The sequence below is a fragment of the Durio zibethinus genome, unplaced genomic scaffold (genome assembly GCF_047325235.1).
Source record: "Durio zibethinus cultivar Kanyao isolate XHJ-2024 unplaced genomic scaffold, ASM4732523v1 HiC_scaffold_246, whole genome shotgun sequence".
Classification (NCBI taxonomy): domain Eukaryota; kingdom Viridiplantae; phylum Streptophyta; class Magnoliopsida; order Malvales; family Malvaceae; genus Durio; species Durio zibethinus.
The window spans coordinates 7,501-23,065 of record NW_028322869.1 but is presented as its reverse complement, the minus strand read 5'-3'; the positions used below and the strand labels follow the sequence as shown (position 1 = coordinate 23,065).

The 15,565-nt window shown below is 31.7% G+C and overlaps 3 non-coding genes across 3 annotated transcripts; 1 reads left to right on the top strand and 2 right to left on the bottom strand.

Moving 5' to 3' along the window:
* Positions 1-8,683: 8,683 nt before the first annotated feature.
* On the bottom strand, positions 8,684-8,756 carry TRNAF-GAA (transfer RNA phenylalanine (anticodon GAA)). Its single transcript has one exon. It is a non-coding gene; the product is annotated as a tRNA-Phe (tRNA).
* Positions 8,757-11,607: 2,851 nt separating this feature from the next.
* TRNAT-UGU (transfer RNA threonine (anticodon UGU)) lies at positions 11,608-11,680 on the top strand. The gene has a single exon. It is a non-coding gene; the product is annotated as a tRNA-Thr (tRNA).
* A 1,378-nt stretch (positions 11,681-13,058) lies between these two features.
* TRNAS-GGA (transfer RNA serine (anticodon GGA)) lies at positions 13,059-13,145 on the bottom strand. Its single transcript has one exon. It is a non-coding gene; the product is annotated as a tRNA-Ser (tRNA).
* Between the last annotated feature and the right edge of the window lie 2,420 nt (positions 13,146-15,565).

Here is a 15,565-nt window from a genome sequence, read left to right as displayed (position 1 = left end):
ATGTCCCTTTCTCCTTCAAGTTTACCTACTACTGTACCAGCGTGAATATGATCTCCACCAGACAGACGTAAAGCTTTAGCTAGTACACGAAAGTGCATACCATGATTCTTCTGTCTATCAATAACTGCGTGCATTGCGCGATGGATGTGAAGAAGTAGACCATTATCTCGGCAATAATGAGCCAAGCTAGTATTTGCAGTGAACCCACCTGTTAAGTAGTCATGCATTACGATGGGAGCTCCCAATTCTCTGGCAAATATGGCCCTTTTAATCATTTCTTCACATGTACCCGCAGTAGCATTCAAGTAATGCCCTTTGATTTCACCTGTTTCAGCCTGTGCTTTAAAAATTGCTTCGGCACAAAATAAGAAACGGTCTCTCCAACGCATAAATGGTTGGGAGTTCACATTCTCATCATCTTTGGTAAAATCAAGTCCACCACGTAGACATTCATAAACTGCTCTACCGTAGTTCTTAGCGGATAACCCCAATTTAGGTTTAATAGTACATCCTAATAGGGGGCGACCGTACTTGTTCAATTTATCTCTTTCAACCTGGATGCCATGAGGCGGGCCTTGGAAAGTTTTAGTATAAGAAGGAGGGATTCGCAGATCCTCTAGACGTAGAGCGCGCAGGGCTTTGAACCCAAATACATTACCCACAATGGAAGTAAACATGTTAGTAACAGAACCTTCTTCAAAAAGGTCTAAGGGGTAAGCTACATAACATATATATTGATTTTCTTCTCCAGCAACGGGCTCAATGTGGTAGCATCGCCCTTTGTAACGATCAAGGCTGGTAAGCCCATCGGTCCACACGGTTGTCCATGTACCAGTAGAAGATTCAGCAGCTACTGCTGCCCCTGCTTCCTCGGGCGGAACTCCGGGTTGAGGAGTTACTCGGAAGGCTGCCAAGATATCAGTATCTTTGACTTCATATTCAGGAGTATAATAAGTCAATTTATACTCTTTAACACCAGCTTTGAATCCAACACTTGCTTTAGTCTCTGTTTGTGGTGACATAAGCCCCTCCCTACAACTCATGAATTGAAAATTTTCGCAACAACAAGGTCTGCTCGGCATAAATTAGGAGTTAATGAAACCTTTTCGAAGAAATCTTTCAAAAAATTATCAACTAATCCGAAAGGTTCCTTATTAGACCATGGTATTTGATTCGCCAAATACATCATTATTCTATATTCTTTCATATTCTATATTCTTTCATATGTATGGCGCAACCCAATCCGTGTTTTTCAAGTTTAGAATTCCTTACTTTTTTTTTGAATCGAAATGAAAATGAAATAAATGAAATAGAAATATTATAAATATATAATTATAATTAGAATTATAAATATAAAATATATATATAAAATATATAAATTAAATATAAAATATATAAATTCAATAATAAGTCAATAGTCAATAATAAGATAATACTATAATAATATAAATTCAATAATAAGTCAATAGTCAATAATAATCAATAATAAGATAATAAGATAATAAGAAATAATATAAAATAAGAAATAATATAAATTCAATAATAAGAAATAAGAAAGAATAAGAAATTCACTCTTGACAGTAATATATGTTGTATATGTAAATCCTAGATGTGAAAATATGCGTAATTCGTTTATGAAATGAAAAAAAAGGAATATAGATGGAAAAAGGGGGGATAGGTTGGACGTAAAAAAAAATCGATATGCTAAAATAAAATACGAAATGAAATAAGGGCTAATGAGATAGAAATAAGGAATCGTAAATAGAGTTCGGGTTCGAATTCCATAGATAATATGGATGGTATTGCCTATAATGATAGACAAATGAAAGACAATGATAGACAAATGAAAGACTCTCTCAAAATTGTTATTTATTTATCCACTTGATATTTTGCAAATAGGTTGGTTGAACTTAAAAATTCCTTCATTGAATAAGGAAACAATCCAATTGAATTGCATTCAATTGGATGGTACCAACGAAATCGAGTGCTAATCCCCATTTCTTATTGAATTAACCGATCAACTTGCTGTCGAAGATTTTTTTTATTAGAAAATTTTCGAAAAAAAAAATTGACATATTTCACTTTATTTTATTATGAGAATAAATCCTACTACTTCTGTTCCTGGAGTTTCCACGCTTGAAAAAGAAAATCTGGGACGTATTTCTCAAATCATCGGTCCAGTACTGGATGTAGCCTTTCCCCCGGGCAAGATGCCTAATATTTACAACGCTTTGGTAGTTAAGGGTCGAGATACCATCGGTCAACAAATTAATGTAACTTGTGAGGTACAGCAATTATTAGGAAACAATCGAGTTAGAGCTGTAGCTATGAGCGCTACAGATGGTCTAATGAGAGGAATGGAAGTGATTAACACGGGAGCTCCTCTAAGTGTTCCAGTCGGCGGAGCGACCCTAGGACGAATTTTTAACGTGCTTGGGGAGCCCGTTGATAATTTAGGTCCTGTAGATACTCGCACAACATCCCCTATTCATAAACCTGCGCCCGCTTTCATACAATTAGATACAAAATTATCTATTTTTGAAACAGGAATTAAAGTAGTCGATCTTTTAGCTCCTTATCGTCGTGGAGGAAAAATCGGACTATTTGGGGGAGCTGGGGTAGGTAAAACAGTACTCATTATGGAATTGATCAACAACATTGCCAAAGCTCATGGGGGTGTATCCGTATTTGGCGGAGTAGGTGAACGTACTCGTGAAGGAAATGATCTTTACATGGAAATGAAAGAATCTGGAGTAATTAATGAACAAAATCTTGCGGAATCAAAAGTGGCTTTAGTCTACGGTCAGATGAATGAACCGCCAGGAGCTCGTATGAGAGTTGGGTTGACTGCCCTAACTATGGCGGAATATTTCCGAGATGTTAATAAACAAAACGTACTTCTATTTATAGACAATATCTTCCGTTTTGTCCAAGCGGGATCCGAAGTATCTGCCTTATTGGGTAGAATGCCTTCCGCTGTGGGTTATCAACCCACCCTTAGTACCGAAATGGGTTCTTTACAAGAAAGAATTACTTCTACCAAGGAGGGATCCATAACTTCTATTCAAGCAGTTTATGTACCCGCGGATGATTTGACCGACCCTGCCCCTGCCACAACATTTGCGCATTTAGATGCTACTACCGTACTATCAAGAGGATTAGCTGCCAAAGGTATCTATCCAGCGGTAGATCCTTTAGACTCAACGTCAACTATGCTCCAACCTCGAATCGTTGGAAAGGAACATTATGAAACTGCGCAAAGGGTTAAGCAAACCTTACAACGTTACAAAGAACTTCAGGACATTATAGCTATCCTGGGGTTGGACGAAGTGTCCGAAGAGGATCGCTTAACCGTAGCAAGAGCGCGAAAAATTGAGCGTTTCTTATCACAACCCTTTTTCGTAGCGGAAGTATTTACTGGTTCCCCGGGGAAATATGTTGGCCTAGCAGAAACAATTAGAGGATTTCAATTGATCCTTTCCGGAGAATTAGACGGTCTTCCTGAACAGGCCTTTTATTTGGTAGGTAACATCGATGAAGCTACTGCGAAGGCTACGAACTTAGAAATGGAGAGCAAATTGAATAAATGACCTTAAATCTTTGCGTACTCACCCATAATCGAATTGTTTGGGATTCAGAAGTGAAAGAAATCATTTTATCTACTAATAGCGGACAAATTGGCGTATTACCAAATCACGCGCCTATTGCCACAGTTGTAGATATAGGTATTTTGAGAATACGCCTTAACGACCAATGGTTAACGATGGCTCTGATGGTGTGGTTTTGCTAGAATAGTCAATAATGAAATCACTATTTTTGGAAAGGATGCGGAAAAGGGTAGTGACATTGATCCACAAGAAGCTCAGCAAGCTCTTGAAATAGCGGAAGCTAACTTGAGGAAAGCTGAAGGCAAGAGGCAAACAATTGAGGCAAATCTAGCTCTCAGATGGGCTAGGACACGAGTAAAGGCTATCAACGCGATTTCGTAACTAGTTGGTTAATCGAAAGAATTTCCGTATAAACAGAACTTTCGTTTCTACATCCCATTTTTATTCTGCTGATTAAATAGAATCAAATACAATCAAAAGTGAAATAGTGAAATTTGATCTAACGAAAAATTTGAAAATTGAAAACGGAAATAGAATAGGATGAAAAAGATAGAAAATCAATAAAAGAAGGTGGGTAGAAAAACTTATTAGACACCGGGATCAATGGTATCTAATAAGTTCTACCTACTATTGGATTTGAACCAATGACTCCCGCCGTATGAAAGCAATACTCTAACCACTGAGTTAAGTAGGTCATTTATTATCATAAGGAATCATAAAGAGAAAGAAAAGGGACCTATCACATCGATGGATTATAAATCCGATATTACTTCTAAGCAATACCAATCAAACCGACCAAAAAGGTATGATTATGATGTTGGATCATGTAATATTCATCTTGACAAGAAATTATCTAAATAATATGATAAAATATGTATCACAAACACAAGGGCTATAGCTCAGTTAGGTAGAGCACCTCGTTTACACGCGCGCCAATGTTTTTCAGGGGAGTCTATCATGCAATCAAAAAAAATTGATCCTTTTGAGAAATCGATGTCTTACTCCATTACTTTGAAGGAACAAAACAAGAGAACAATAGCCTGACAAATGGTTTGGTTCGATTCGGGTGCCGTTTAGGCAGGAGCAGGATCCGAATCGAACCTATCATTGATTTGAGATATTGATAGGGCGAATACCCAGTCTATTCAATGCTAGGCATAATGAGTATAAGGACCTCAAAAATTCTCTTTTCGTCCTATGAATCTTAAGGTGTATGAAGTTTCATCTTTGATTTTTTAATCAGGATGATAGAGACTTCATTTAACTTAGGTTGATCTAGGCCAGAAGCAGACCTACGTCAAGATAAACTTTCCCTTCTTTGAAACACTTTGGTAGTGCTCCTGTATCAGTAATGAATCAGAGCACATGGAACCATCTTCCTTTTTTTTCTAAGAGAAAAAATATATATATGGTAGACTAACTGATATTTCTATCAGTTAATGAAAGAGCCCAATGCAAAAAAATGCATGTTGGGTCTTTGAAATAGGTCGAATCATTTTGATAATAATCAGTTCGATCTGTTTTACCGAGAAGGTCTACGGTTCGAGTCCGTATAGCCCTATATTTTATATTTTTATTTTATATTTTATTAATTTTTATATTTTATTAATTTTTATATTTTATTAATTTTTATATTTTATTAATTTAAAATATTTATTAAATTAATAAAAAAATATTTATTAAATTAATAAAAATGAAATGAAAATAATATTCTTAAAACTAAAGCAAACTAAAACAATAAAGAATATCCAAATACAAATAAAAAAAGTTGTATAGTTTTTTTCCTAATTATTGTATTCTTTGTTGATTGGAACTGGTCGCTTCCAGTTGCTTGGTTAAAATCATTCCCATAAGCTCGCTCACAGGGAGATCGCTCAGAAACTGAAAACAAAAGCGCATTTCAACAGAATCTCATAAATATATATAATATATATTAAATATATATATATAGATAATATATATATAGATAATATCTATAAAAAGATATAATATCTATAAAATATAGATAGAAAATAAAAAATGTATTCTATATATAACTATATATAAATTTATTCTATATTCTATATATAACTATATAATATACTATATAATATATATATAAATTTATTCTATATTCTATATATATTCTATATATATAATAGATAATAAGATAATAGAAAAGAGAAAAGGTTTTTTTTTTTTTTTTTTATTTCTAATACATATTAGATATTAGTTATATATTAGAATTCCTTTTATTTAGAAAAATACGAAATGAAGTGAAAACAAAAAAGTTTTACTTGTTTTGGATTTGTATAGTATTCTACTATACTATATAGTAATAGTATAAATATCTATGTAATAGTATAAATGTAATAGTATAAATATCTATTTATACTATTACTATACAAATTAGTACTATATCGAATACAAATTAGTACTATATCGAAATTAAATCGAAATAAGTGAAATGTAAATAGGATTAATTCCAATCAATAAATCTTAAAACGCAACAGCAAACAAACGAAACTAGACGATTCGATCAAACTGAATTGTTGGTTTGACTAAACAAACAGTTGTGGATGACTTGACAATGAATTCCAGGTCGAATCGACTAATCCGGTCTATTTTTCACATTCATAGGAGTTCGTCTATGTTTCTGCTTTACGAATATGATATTTTCTGGGCATTTCTAATAATATCAAGTGCTATTCCTATTTTGGCATTTCTAATTTCTGGAGTTTTAGCCCCGATTAGAAAGGGTCCAGAAAAACTTTCTAGTTATGAATCGGGTATAGAACCAATGGGCGATGCTTGGTTACAATTTCGAATCCGTTATTATATGTTTGCTCTAGTTTTTGTTGTTTTTGATGTTGAAACGGTTTTTCTTTATCCATGGGCAATGAGTTTCGATGTATTGGGGGTACCCGTATTCATAGAAGCTTTAATTTTCGTGCTTATCCTAATTGTTGGTTCAGTTTATGCATGGCGAAAAGGAGCATTGGAATGGTCTTAGTTCCTGAATATTCAGATAATAAAAAGAAAGAAAAAAGTAAAAATAATAATAACATTGAGTATGAATTCCATTGAATTTCCCTTACTTGATCGAACAACCCAAAACTCAGTTATTTCAACTACATTAAATGATCTTTCAAATTGGTCAAGACTCTCCAGTTTATGGCCGCTTCTTTATGGTACCAGTTGTTGCTTCATTGAATTTGCTTCATTAATAGGCTCACGATTCGACTTTGATCGTTATGGGCTGGTCCCAAGATCGAGTCCTAGACAAGCGGACCTAATTTTAACAGCTGGAACAGTAACAATGAAAATGGCTCCCTCTTTAGTGAGATTATATGAACAAATGCCCGAACCTAAATATGTTATTGCTATGGGCGCGTGTACAATTACAGGAGGGATGTTCAGTACTGATTCTTATAGTACTGTTCGGGGAGTCGATAAGCTAATTCCTGTGGATGTCTATTTGCCGGGCTGTCCCCCTAAACCCGAGGCAGTTATAGATGCTATAACAAAACTTCGTAAGAAAATATCTCGCGAAATCTATGAAGATCGAATTAGATCTCAACAGGGGGATCGGTGTTTTACTACCAATCACAAGTTTTGTCTTGTACGCAGTACTCATACTGGAAATTATAATCAAGGATTACTCTATCAACCACCATCTACTTCAGAGATTCCTCCTGAAACATTTTTCAACTACAAAAGTTCAATATCTTCCCACGAATTAGTGAATTAGGTAGGATTCAGAAACAGAATAACAAACAACGAATTAATCTTCATAAATTCGATTTCATCGTAAATGTGAAATACTTATCTTATACAAATTACAAATAAAAAAGAAAAGTGCGGGAGAGATAAAAAAGATGCAGGGCCGTTTGTCTGTTTGGCTAGTCAAACACGGGCTAGTTCATAGATCTTTGGGCTTCGATTACCAAGGAATAGAGACTTTACAAATAAAGCCCGAGGATTGGCATTCCATTGCTGTTATTTTATATGTATATGGTTACAATTATCTACGTTCCCAATGTGCTTATGATGTAGCACCAGGCGGACTGTTAGCCAGTGTGTATCATCTTACGAGAATAGAGTATGGTGTAGATCAACCGGAAGAAGTATGTATAAAAGTATTTGCTCCAAGGAGTAACCCTAGAATTCCGTCTGTTTTCTGGGTTTGGAAAAGTGCGGATTTTCAAGAACGAGAATCTTATGACATGTTGGGAATCTCTTATGAGAATCATCCACGACTGAAACGTATCTTAATGCCCGAAAGTTGGATAGGGTGGCCTTTACGTAAGGATTACATTGCCCCCAATTTTTATGAAATACAAGACGCTCATTGAATGATAAGAAACTAATTACAACTTCAAATATTCAAGGAATATTTGTACATTCTCTTCTAGCTCAAACGGAGGAATTGAGGTTTCATTCGTATTCTTATGGATAGGCTAATAAATAAAAAGAAATAAAAGACAATACATCATTGAAATTCTCGATTTTTGAAGATACCTTTTTATTTTATTTCGGACGAGCCGAGACAATAGGATGAACAACAAGGGTTCTATACCGTGAACTTTGTATCGCGCACATCACTTAGATGAACTCTAGAGAGTCACATAGAAAGGAATGAAGAAATGGAATATGAAAGAGAATACAAATAAATAAATGAAAGGGAATCGGATTCTATTTGTACTGTAGCTGAGATGAGTCTTGGTTATTTCTATCCTTGAACTCCTCTAGACCAGACTTTTGGTTGGGCCTTTCAACCAACTATTTTAATCTTTTTTTTTAATTAAATATGTATGAAGTATTAACATTCTTTTTGAATGTGAGGAGCCACAGCGTGAACAAATAAAAAAGAAGAGGAAAGATAATGAAATTTTTTTCTTTTACTACATTATTTATTTTTTTTACTACATTATAATTATAATAGACTCTTTGCTCATCTAAAAAATAGAAACAAAAAAAAAAAAAAAAATAAATAAAGAGAGGGTTTACTTCCAGATAGCTAGCTAGATAAGTATGTATTATGTCGATCTATATCAATTAATTTGTAGAGTAGATACTCATACAAATTAATCATACGCCGAGAACCAGATTTGAACTGGTGACACGAGGATTTTCAGTCCTCTGCTCTACCAACTGAGCTATCCCGACCATTACCGACGCATTATCCTCATAATACTAGATGACTTGGGTCTATGTCACTTAAAAATGAAAACAAAAAAAAAAACGAAAAAGTATTAAATTAAAAGGGGAATTTCTTGGATCTTTAAAAGGAAGACTTTGTAAATTTCAGTATGAGTAATGATATGGATTATGAATCATTCAAATAGGTATTCCTTGCTCAAGGGTGTTGATATAGGTATTTCCTTGCTCAAGGGTGTTGATTTGTACGTATATCATATATATATCACAATATATCATATCACAAGACTTGTGATAAGAGAACAAAATTCTGCTAGGATACGCTTGTAAAATGGAAAAGAATAGGATGAATGAGAACATAAGGAACTTTGAACCACTAACAAAAAGGGTAGGATAAAATAAATAGATAGCAAACGGGCTTTTTGGGGGTTGGGGATAGAGGGACTTGAACCCTCACGATTTTTAAAGTCGACGGATTTTCCTCTACTATAAATTCATTGTTGTCGGTATTGATATTGACATGTAGAACGGGACTCTATCTTATTCTCGTCCGATTAATCAGTTTTTCAAAAGATTTATCAGACTATGGAGTGAATGATTTGATTAATGAATATTCTATTCGATTCTTTCTTCAACTTGGAATCGATTCACAACAATTCTTTTATTTTTCATATAAATTGATTTTGCATATAAATAAAAAAAATACGGGTTCGAGTCGTCTTTTTTGGTTTTTCATTAGTATACCTATTTATTTTATATTTTATATAGGTATATCTTGCATCCTTTCTGGAGTTTCGATATAAGGATTCCTTACCAACAGTCAACCCCATTTGTTAGAATAGCTTCCATTGAGTCTCTGCACCTATCCCTTTTTTATTATTCTCGCTTGTTGAACCTTTGTTTATTTTCGTAAAATAATAGGATTTGGCTCAGGATTGCCCATTTTTCATTCCGGGGTTTCTCTGAATTTGAAAGTTATCACTTAGTAGGTTTCCATACCAAGGCTCAATCCAATCCCAATTAAGTCCGTAGCGTCTACCAATTTCGCCATATCCCCTTTGTGTCTTGAGATTAGGATCTCATTAGGATGCACTTCCTTCCCCCTTTCTCCTTCCCTTCCTTTCCCCTTTCTTTCATTTATTTATTTTCTTTCTTTTTATGCGAAAACCGTTGAATTTAGTATTTGAATTTAGTAGATATAGATACTGATTCTTATTATCGAAGGGTCCTTTACCTATTTTATTTCTTGTTTGTTTATCTTCTTTCGTCTCTATCGGATGACCCGTATTTATTTGGTCCAATCAGAAAATATTTTATCATTTCTGTATTCGCAATTCAATATAGATGGATATTCCAAAACATATATATGCCCCCCTTACTCTCAGTTTTTCTCAGGCAATTTACTCGAACGGTCGATTTTTTTTTTTTTTTTTCGTCTTAGCTTCCGCCTTTATGAATGAAAACAAAAGAAAGGAGTCTCTCATCTCTCATTATGATCTGGATTTCATTTCTATGGGTTGCATCTTTTCTTTTTTCTTTAATTTTATTTTTATTCTTATTCTTTTATTAGACTATCCTATATAACCATAATAAGATAACTAAAAAATAAAAATAAAAATGAAAATTGAATTTATTCATTATTAAAATTTATTCATTTTAAAATTTATTCATTATTAATTATTTATTTTCTAGTATAATAGCATAATAGCTAGAACTAATTATTCCATTCATTTCTATTTCGACTTCGAAGATAATTCGAATTAGTTAGTCTAAAAAACAAAGTTTCATTCTAATTATTTAGACTTATAACGTATCATTTATATAATGATAATATATATATAAATTATATATAAATATAAATTATATATAAATGCATAAAAATATTTTCACTATAATTATCTAATTATTAGACTCTATTTATAATTCTAAACTAAATATAAATAAATTAAATATATATTAAATCTATATTAAATATAAATAAATATTAAAAATAAATAAATTAAATCTATATTAAATCTATCTATCTATATTAAAATTAAATCTATCTATTAAATTAAATCTATATCTATATCTATATAAAAAAAAAAAATTATATATAATTTAAATGTAAAATATACTAAAAATATACTAAAAAATACTAAAAATATAAAATAAAAAATATAGTAATATTATACTTAGTATACTAATATTATACTAATATATATATAATACTAAATTATATATATAATACTAAATAGAATATAATACTAAATAGAATAGAATACTAAATAGAATAGACTAATAGAATAAAGATAACATATAATAAAATAAATATAAAATAAAAATATATAATATAGAGATAAATAATAAATAATTATAAAAATTATAAAATTTTTATAATTATAATAAAATTAGAATTAAATTATAATAATATTATTATAATTTAATATTATTAAATATAATGTTATTAAATATTAATATGATTAAATTAAAATATGATTAAATTAAAATATCATTTTTAATATGATTAAAATATAATCAAATAGAATGATTAAAATATAATCAAATAGAATTATATTATTCTATTCTTAATTATTATATTCTATCAATATTAGATTGAATATTAGATTGAATCTACCATTATTATATATTATTATATATTATTATATATCATTATATTAAATATGATTATATTAAATATGGCATAAATTATGTATGGCATAAATATGGCATTTAAAATTTAAAATTCTAGTTTTTCTAAATTCTAGTCTATAATTCATATTAATAATTCATAGTAATTATGAATAACTAATAGATAGTTAATAGATAAGATCGTAATAGTTTGCTGAATTCCTATGGATACAAAATTTCTATTATTTGAGCCCGCTTAGCTCAGAGGTTAGAGCATCGCATTTGTAATGCGATGGTCATCGGTTCGATTCCGATAGCCGGCTTTCTCTATTTGTTTGCTTTTTTACTTTTTTACATGATTGATAATGTTTTTTTGAAATCAAAGAACATTGAAAAAGCTTTTTCCCCTTTTCTTTCCAAAGGTCAACGATCCGTTTATTATGTCGTAGAAACTTTCAATTAGGAATAAAATTGGAGGAGTTAGATCTTTGCAGAATAAATCAAGAAAAAAAAAAAGGAAACTTTTTTTGGTTTAATTTTTAGATTTTAATTTTTATATTTTATATTTAATATATATTTTATATTTAATATATTTATATATTATATATATTTTATTTTAATTTCTATTTTTTGTATACATTATATACAATATACATTATATACAATACAAAAAAGTATGGATATTGATCCAATTCATCTCATTAATATTTGTAGTACAATCCTTCAGTCGATTTCGCTTCATTTAGTTCAGTTTTAATTTAGGTTTATGAAATTTCAATAAAATTCAAATTAATAAGGAGTCTTTATGTCGCGTTACCGAGGGCCTCGTTTCAAAAAAATACGCCGTCTGGGGGCTTTACCGGGACTAACTAGTAAAAGTCCTAGAGCCGGAAGCGATCTTAGAAACCGATCGCGCTCCGGTAAAAAATCTCAATATCGTATTCGTTTAGAAGAAAAACAAAAATTGCGTTTTCATTATGGCCTTACAGAACGACAATTACTTAAATACGTTCGTATTGCCAGAAAAGCAAAAGGGTCAACAGGTCAGGTTTTACTACAATTACTTGAAATGCGTTTGGATAACATCCTTTTTCGATTAGGTATGGCTTCAACTATTCCTCAAGCCCGCCAATTAGTTAACCATAGACATATTTTAGTTAATGGTCGTACAGTAGATATACCAAGTTATCGCTGCAAACCCCGAGATATTATTTCAGCGAGGGATGAACAAAAATCTAGAACTCTGATTCAAAATTATCTTGATTCATCCACCCATGAGGAATTACCAAAGCATTTGACCCTTCACACATTACAATATAAAGGATTAGTCAATCAAATAATAGATAGGAAATGGGTCGGTTTGAAAATAAATGAATTGCTTGTCGTAGAATATTATTCTCGTCAGACTTAAACCTAACTAAAATAACAAAACAAGGGTTCTGCTCCCTTTTCACCTGAGTTAAGGTTAAGTAAAGGAAGACAGGGTAAGGGATTTGATTCGGAAATTTTATTTTTCTCCTATTCATGTATGATAGATCCGTAGGTAGATTTTCATCCCCTGTACGCTATTTTACGTATTCCGTATTAAAAAGAAATTGGGAATAGAGAATCTATATCAAAGAAGGGTCTAACTCTTTAGTATCTGTTCTTATTTGATTTGATACATTGTAGTCAGTTACATTGGCGAATTAGGTGAAGGTGCGGAAAGAGAGGGATTCGAACCCTCGGTAAACAAAAGTCTACATAGCAGTTCCAATGCTACGCCTTGAACCACTCGGCCATCTCTCCTACATAATTATTATGGCCGATAACCCGAGCGAATAGCGAGTTATTCATATTAGATTGTTCGAGAGGTACGAACAATATCAATTCTAACTAGAAAACTAGCTATAAAAATAGAAAACTTTTCATCACTTTTTTCAGCACTTTTTCTTTAGCCTCCCGACTCGAAGAAATTTTTTTGTGAGGGGGCTGTTAAAAATAAATAATATAATACGATAAACATATACCATATATATCTATTCATGTTTGCGAAAAAGGCACTCCCATCTTTTTTCTGATATTTCTACCGGACTGGATTAAATCAATGAATTGAAACGAATCAAATCAATCGATTGGTTTTTTTTTTTTAGACTATGCTTAATGGATATTTTTAGTTCATAATTCTCTTTAGACTCTAATTCCCCATTTCTATAAGAATTCTAAAATTCTTTTCCAGTTTTAGATCTCTCAACAACAACCTCTTACTCTGTAAATCTATTACAAATTCATAAATCCTCTAAGGGATTTTTATATTTGATTATATGTTGTATACCTGCTATGCACAAAACACAAAAAAGGGCAGTTATTTTATTTTCATCATAGAACGATTATTCGATTATTTTTCCTCTTTTTATCATAATTTAATCAAAACTTCTCTAATTTTGCTAATCTATCCTAATCCGTAGGATAAATTTTTTGATTCTTCAACTTCGATGAAATCGTAATAATTCTTTTTTCTTTTTATATTTTATTCTTATACTAATAAATTCTTATACTAATAAATTTGGATGAAATAAAATAGGATTCAAATATTTCTTTTTTTTTTTTTTTCTTGATTCCTGCCAAAAAAATTGAAGTAAAGTAGAGGGCTATATCTTTTTTTTTTTTTTTTTTATGGAATGGGTCTGCTTTTATGTTATTTCGTACTGTACGCTTCCTTTGTTTGTGAGATCCTTTTTTTTTTCTCACGAAGGGGTAATGAAAAGAGTTATAGAATGGATTGCTACCTATGCCTAGATCGCGGATAAATGGAAATTTTATTGATAAGACCTTTTCAATCGTAGCCAATATCTTATTACGAATAATTCCGACAACTTCAGGAGAAAAAGAGGCATTTACTTATTACAGAGATGGTGCGATTTGATTATTATTATATAATTATAATTATTTTATATATTTTAATTATTTTATATATATTTTTTTTTTTATTTTTATTTTACCGCTCTTAGTCTTAGGAAAAAGACACATGATTCGGAATAGAAAAAAAAAAAAAAAGACTATTGAAAAAAAAAAAGAAATCTACGCTTGTTGAAGGTGAAGTTTATAAATAAAGCAATTCCTTCTGTCGTGTATCCCCGATTAATGCAACCTCAGATGCTTCAATTGTTGATTCGAGTATTGAGCGAAAGGTTACACCTATGGGTCTGTATTGTGGGTCAACCCTACTACACTAGTACCAATAGGCGGCATAGAGGAAGAAGCACTACATCTAGGAATCAACAACACGAAAACTTTGTTATTGTTATAAAGGATTCCCTTTCCTTATCGGGATCGGAACTAAGAGAAATGGTTGGGACAACAAACATCCATCTTGTTCGTACTTTGGATACCCATATAACCATCGAAGATTGTTGAAGTGACTAATTCCTGGAAATTAAGGAGCGTTGAGAACAAAGAAATTGTTGGAGTTTACTTTATTTATCTAGTACGAACACGCTTGATGGTAAGAAAAGATCTTTTGCAAGAGGGTTGGCTAGAGATTTCTTGTAAAAACATTAGCCCCGCTCAGTTCATAATGACAATATTTCGACCTTTTTTTTAATTCCATGGATTATTCTCATTATGCACATAAAGGAGGAGCCGTATGAGGTGAAAATCTCACGTACGGTTTTGGAACGGAGAATTCGTTGAATCGAATGACGACCGTAACGGATGTCGGCTCAATCCGAAGGAAATTATGCGGAAGCCTTACAGAATTATTATGAAGCTATGCGACTAGAAATTGATCCCTATGATCGAAGTTATATACTCTATAACATAGGCCTTATCCACACAAGTAACGGAGAACATACAAAAGCTTTAGAATATTATTTTCGAGCACTAGAACGAAACCCGTTCTTACCACAAGCTTTTAATAATATGGCTGTGATCTGTCATTACGTGCGACTATCTCCACTATAGAAATAAAAAAAAAAAGGAAAGAAAGAGCAAATACGCTAGTAAATAAATACGCTAGTAAATAAAATAGGCTTTCTACATATTGCATCGTCCAAAAAACGATTTTTATCAGCTGTAACAAAAAAAGAAAAAAAAAAAAGAAACTTCATAGAAGTCAAAATATGAAGAAATATATATGCCTAGATACTTTATTCTATGGATAAAGGATCTAATTGATAGAGGAAGCACCGTAAAGATCAATTAGCGAGGTTTTGGGCCGATACAATAAA